Below are 6970 nucleotides of genomic sequence, written 5' to 3' on the forward strand. Positions count from 1 at the left end.
GTGGTCTCCTTAAGAAAATGCCAGTCTCATTAAGGAAAAAGAATACTCTGCTTCTCAAATAGCCAGCCGCCCTCCCTGCTGGCGCCTGGATGTGTGAGGAAGGGGTTTGGCCCTGTGACCTTGGAACAGGGGAAAGGTCTTAGACCCAGCTCTTACGTGGTCTCGGTGGCCAGTGGGGACTCTCGTCTGACTCATCAGCCATTTGTCTGTGAGTCTCCATTGCCATTGTCTGCAGCCTGGTATATCAGACCCAGCCAGTTCCAGGGAGGCTCCTGGTCTGACTGGCCGGCCGGTCAGCTCTTGGGGACATCAGGGACTCCATTAGGGCTCTATCTTAGCTTGCACCCAGCCCCTAGGCAAGTCAGATTCTGCCCCTTACGGCACAGGCCCCAAGGCAAGCCCGCCAAGCCTCGACCCAGCTACCTTCTGAACATCCACCCACTCAGAGGTCCTCCCTCACCACATCAGAGCCTGCAGCTACTCAGGAGAAGCAAACTCTTAGGCTTCTCTACAAACTGTGCTGCTCCCGGAACACACAGCATGGTCCCTCCGACCTGGTTGCAGCACAGCCCCTGAGATCCCCTGGTTCCAGAGCCCCCGGTAAAGCACAGTGCAGACGTTCCTGCCTATGAAACACACAAAGATAAAACCAGTTACCGTGGAGTCCATATTGACTTACAGCGACCCCATACGTGTCCGAGTACACTGTGCTCCTTAGGGCTTTGGATGGATGATTTGGAGGAAATCTCTCCCCAGGCCTTTCTTCAGAGGCAGGTGAGGGTAGTCCAGAACCTCCAAGCTTCTGGTTAACAGCCAAGCACATTAACTTTCTGCACCATCCAAACCTCTCCATGCTAAACTGAGTCCTCCGTGAAGAATTCTGGGCACAATCTCTATTTTCCTGCTTTTGTCTCTCATCTTTTGTCCCCAGTCTCCTAGGCTTGGGGGACAACTAGGATGTTGTGGGTATTTTTGCCCACTTTCCCTGCCTGTCTGACCTCACCTCTTCTAAGTCACTTCGGCCAGAAGAGATGGGTGGGCTTTCTTCTTCTTAACCCCAGCCTATGGGTAAACCCCAATAGTCCATGAGTCTTAGAGAGATGTTTATCCATAACTTAGCTCCAATTGGAGAGTTTGACAGTCTATCAGTAAGTCTGACAGTCTATCAGTGGGGGTTTCAAAAAATTTATGGGGAAATGGGATGAAAAAAAAATCGATTTCCCCCTCCACACACATTTTAAAGCCCCCTTGTACAGTGAAAAAGAAGGAAGTCTTGTGTTTTTTATTTGTTTTTAACCGTCAAAAGACCGGGTCTCAGGAATTTAGCTCTGAAATGCTGGAACAAAGAATAAGCCTTTTCAAAGAGGTTCCCTGGTGATTCAGCTCACACTGTGATACTCATTTCTATTATAGCATAGTCAGATTGTACCTAATTTAAGAAATAATAATAATAAATCAAAGCCACAAAAATCATGTGATGATGAATGTCCATGATATGGTCAGTGAATAAGATGTGTTTGTGTTCTGGACGTTTCTGCAACACCCAAGTATATACAGGCGGTCCTCAGCTAACAGATGTGTTCCATTCCGACTTCTGTCTTTAAGTCAAAGTTGTACATCAGTCAGAATAGCTCCATCTGGTTCGTATCTTACGACGCTTAGTCAGATGTTGATGGTGTGCTTTTATATGCACGGAGCCCTGGTGTCCTAGCAGTTCTTCCCTGGGCTGCTCATCACAAGGCCAGCAGTTCGAAACCAGCAGCCTATCCAAGGGAGAGCGATGAAGCATTCTACCCTCATAAAGAGTTTCAGTCTCAGATGACAGAGCTATAGAGAGGTAGGATGTTTGGATTCGCTCCTAATAAAGTCGTTTGGGGAAAAAAATAAAAGAGTCTCAGTCCCCGAAACCAACAGGGGCAGTTCTGCCCAGTGTCACGGTGTCGCTCTGAGTCAGCCTCGACTTGGTGACAGTGAGTTTGGTTGCTTGCTTGTGTTTTTGCCTGTTTATACAAAATGTTAAAGGCATTCTTCCAGAGGCACTAAAAAGTCTGAACTATCAGAGTACAGTAATGAATAATAATGTTTAATGGCATGTTACAAAGTATCACTCATCTGTTATGATAAATCATTGTATGCATCTTGAATGTTTAATATATTATGGGAGTATCTTAAAATATTTATGGGAGTTGGGACCATGGATGCATGTGTGGGCTGATGTTGAACACTATGTGGTACCCAACTATGCCTGTCTTTGAATATTACAAAGATTCCTTTATACCTCCCACACAACCATAGAAAGCTGGAATGGAAATCTCCGTGTGAGAAGGGACACTGGCGGGCCACCTAGTTATTTGTTCCCTCCAAATAGAAATGCTGACTTGTATCTCTCCAGCCTTCGATTTAGCATTTAAAGGACAACTGCCAAGGAAATGCAATGACTTCAGCAGGAAGCCTCTCTCCTAGCTAAACAACTCCCACTGTGAGAAAATCCTGTCTCACACTGAGCCAAATTTGCCCCCTAGGACTCAGAGGCTTTATTCCCCCTCCTGCCCCCTGGAGCTACAGAGGTGAAGTGTACCATGTTTTCTGTACAGCAATCCTACAGGATGGAGTAGAACTGCCCCATAGGGTTCCCAAAGCTGTGATCTCGGCAGCAGCCACCTGCTACATATTTCTTCCCAGAGAGACTGGCGGGTTTGAACCAATGACCTTTCTGTTGCCCATCAAATGCTTTCACTACCACCTCACCAGGGCCCCTAACTTTCTGTATAGTGCCCTTTAAAATATTTGAATGTGGAAATATGCTGCCTCTTCTCTACTCTTTTTGTCATGGCGCGTGTGTAGGTGTGTTTGTTTTCCTTTAGTTCCTGCCACCTCTCACCCTCTCGGCATCACACTCTCGGGAAAACCAGGTGACGGGATGCGAATATGAAGCCCAGGGTGGTCTCCGAGCACCGAGTCCAGAGGGATCTGGGGTGCAGATCCCTTCTGTCAGAGTCTGTTAGTGAAATGAAGAAATGTTTGCTCCCTGCTCTCCAATTCCACAACCGTGAGGCTGACTGCAACGTCCACCTTGGCTTCCGAGCTACACCTGCCAAGAACAGATTGGATATTGACATTGTCATACACCTCCCTTCCTGGCCCCACGTCTCCCTGCCTCACTGTTCAGCTGCTGAGGCTCAGGGGCAGGCCTTGCTCAGGCTCGCAGAGGCAGAGGCAAAAACACTCCTGTGGGGAAAAACAAACACATAAACAAACAAAACACACCCAAGCATAGAGTCGCTGCAATCCACAGCAAGGTAACAATGTGTTGTTTGGTGTTTTGCTTTTTACAGGCAAAAGAAAGCACCATAGTGTTGTAGTCTCCAGTTTCATTGTTATTGTCTCAGTATCTCTCTCCCTGGCATTTGAAGCCCTGTGAGTCCCACTGGTTGGTGCTTTGTAGGACGTTTTAAAAAGTAGTTACCGGTGCCCCATTTAGGAGGAACATGTGCTCAGGGACCTCAAAAAAGTCCATGGGAAAATGCCTTTTTTTTTTCATTCCATTTCCTATGAGTTTTTTAAGCACCGTGTACTCTATCAATCTATGAAATGTAAAAAAAAAAATAATGATGCACCATTATGCTTAGTTTGAATCATTTGAAGTGGATAGGGTTGCCCCTGCTCACGCACTACAGCAGTAAGATCGTCACACTTAGTATGCACAACTGTGAGCACTTAATTCGAGCCTAATGCAATATTAACCTATGACGCTTGCGCTGCCACACGTGAAGTGGGAAGTGTCTTAGATTACTGCTTGGCCTCTCAAGTCAAATACCTTACGTGAATACAAAGATGGTGATATCATATTCCCAGAAGAACTGAAAAATGTACTTCCTGACTTGGATGGTTTTAAATTATATTCTTGATTTTGGGGAAAAACTATATATATGTATTTATTTATTAATTTTATATATTATTTATTTGATAATTTATTATATATAAATAATGTAGTATATATTTATATTGTTGTTTATAAAGGATATCTATTATTTATATATTATCGTATTATATTAATTTATATATTATCATTATATATATATATATATATATTATATATATATAAATTTGGAGGTTAGCCTGGTAGAAAACTTGCTATTGTGATACAGTTCCTCCTCTGACCTTCTGTCGAAATGCCATGAGGCTAGAGCAACATGCAAAACTGACTCAAGCCTTGGGAACAATGCCTGAGACCATACCAACACCTACAGGAGGGCAAAGAAGAGGGCCAGGAGTGACACTCTGATTTGCCCCCTAAGTGGGCCACCTTCTGAAGGATCAAAGGGCAGGTGGGTCCCCGAGAAGAAATACATTCCTTACATTCTGTCTACAGTGTGTATACCTAATTCAGGTCTACCCCAGGGGGCCTCAGGAAAAAAGGCCTGGCCACCTATTTCTGAAAGGTCAGCCATTTTTAACCCTGTGGAATACATTTCTACTTTGACACACAGGGGGTTACCACGAGTCAGCCAAGAGTTCTTACCTGTGGGCTCAGCCCACTCGGTGGTTCAGCACCACTCGATGCATTCCCTGGAAGACAGCTACCATGCAGGGAGGGAGAGGGCGGGAGGTAAGCAGAGAGGGGCCACATCCTGCATTAACCACCTACATACTGTGAGCAGTGGCGGGCCCTGAAAATGCCCTGAAGGTGTGTGGCCTTCGTGTAGGACGCTGAAGCAAACAGGCCACCTGCTCCTGACGCTCTCGCTTAGAAACCCTGTTGGAATGGAGGAATCCACCCAGGTCTTGCAGAGATCTAGATCAACAAACAGCAGTATGACTAGGGCCACGTCGTGCAGTCCCTCCTGGGGTCCAACAGCTCCATCTGTAGCAGCGCGTACAGACTCCTCAGCACTGCTGAGTACCAATTTTAATCATCGAGTAATCTGTGATATAGCTGTAAATTGCTTCCATGTAATATTTCTTAGATTACATGAATGCCAACAACAGAATTGTTTGACAAGATCTTTCCACATTGAATGACAACACTTTTAGCCACATCATTATTAGAAACTAAGTGAAAGCCTCCTTTTCCTTTTCTCCATCTTTTCCTTTAATTCGAGGAGCCCCGGTGGCGTAGTGGGATGGGCAGATAACAAGGAGGCCAGCAGCAGCAGGTTTGAATCGTTTGCCCTGAAGGCACAGTGGTTACTTGTTGGACAGTTCGAAACCACTGACCACTCTGCAGGAGAAAGAGGAGGCTTTCTACTCCTGTAAAGAGTGACCATCTCAAAAGCCCACAGGCGCTGTTCTACTTTGCCCTAGAGGGTCCCTGTGAGTCAGAATTGACTCGATGACAGTGCATTTGTTTGTTTTTCCTTAATTACTGCAGCATTGTCCCCAAAAATCTTAACAATAGAAGTTCACAAATATTGCGTATTATAATATTGCTGTTAAAACATCAAAAAATTTGACCACAATATTTGAAAACAACAACATATGCTTATAGTGCTTCCTACACACAAACCCCAATGATTCAAAGCATCATTGTAAGTGGGGGATAACGACAGCTCTGACTGGAATTTGCATTCGAAGTTTCCCAAAGTAAATCTGCATAGCGTTTTAGCCTTTTAGGCATATTCATACATGTGAGCTAGGCTTACAAAAAATGTTTTTGATAACTAATGACAGGGATATTTTTTTTTAAAAAAAAGAAAGAAACGTTTCATGGACAGTCATGTAAGTGTGGTCCCCTGTGACAGTGTCACCCAGTGTGGTCCACACTCCCGGGCTCTGCAATAGATAAATGCCAGTTCTCACCGCCACGGAGTTGATTCTGACTCATAACAACCCGGTAGAGCAGAGTACAGTAGAGTAGAGCAGAGTAGAACTGGTCCTGTGGGTTTCCAAGGCTTTCAATCTTTACAGGAGTAGAGAGCCTCGTCTTTCTCCTGGGTAGCAGCTGGTGGTTTCAAACTGCTGACTTTGTGGTTAGCAGCCCCGTAAACGGTAACCATTATGCCACCAGGGTTCCGTAAATACCTGTTTAGGACTTCTTCTATCAGTCCAATCTTCACATTTTAAGTTGGTTGGACCAAGCAAATTCCATATAATTTGTTGGCAAATCCCGAGTTTAGATCTATTTATTTCATTCATGTTGACTAAACCAACATTAGCAACACAAAGTTTATGAAAAGGTTTATTTTTAAAAATATATCTTAGAAGGTTTGTGTGTTGCCACTGAGAAAGGTTTAAGGATTACTTTCCTAAGCCCAAGGATACTAGTGAAATAATTAAAAATGGATTTTTCTTGAATTCTAAATTACCGCCGTGATTCCAAGCAGATAAATCACTTCTATTATTATTTGTAATATAGCATAGAATGCAGGGTAAATGATAGGAGACCTGCCACAGATAGAAAGCAGCAAGCATAAAATAAGTGGGCATAAAAACAATCTCTTTCACAAGAGACATAAGAAAGTTTATTCATTGAATTTCTGTGAAAAAAGCAACAAAAACTACTTAGGGAATGTGGGCAAAGACTTGCCTAATGTGAGCCAGAGTGCCGGAGTATGCTGTGGCAGCTTAGCATTCCTAGCTTCCCATCACTGATGTGCTTTTATCCAGTACTTCTATGGGCTGTTCTATCTGTGTCCGATTTCTGTATCTGACAAACCCTCATGGGGCAGGTCCACGAGGAATCCGTTGGTATGAGTGACGCAGGAATCTTCTAGATAACTGAACCCACGACCAAAGCCTTGGTTGATGGAGATGATGAGTGATAGCCCAGTGTGGTATCTATCACCCAAGCTCATCTCTCATCTCAGGCCACTATGACATAACCTTGCTTGTTGAAAGCCAAGAGGAGGTGAGGCATTTACTGACAAAGATCAAGACTAAGTGAATGATGGGGGGAGTGCGGAGTGGAGATCCAAAGCCCATTAGTAGGCCACTGGAGATCCCCTTGCAGAGGGGTCTCGGGGAGGAGATG

The sequence above is a fragment of the Echinops telfairi genome, unplaced genomic scaffold, assembly GCF_000313985.2.
Source record: "Echinops telfairi isolate 266 unplaced genomic scaffold, ASM31398v2 ScPeMD7_7475;HRSCAF=8513, whole genome shotgun sequence".
Lineage (NCBI taxonomy): Eukaryota > Metazoa > Chordata > Mammalia > Afrosoricida > Tenrecidae > Echinops > Echinops telfairi.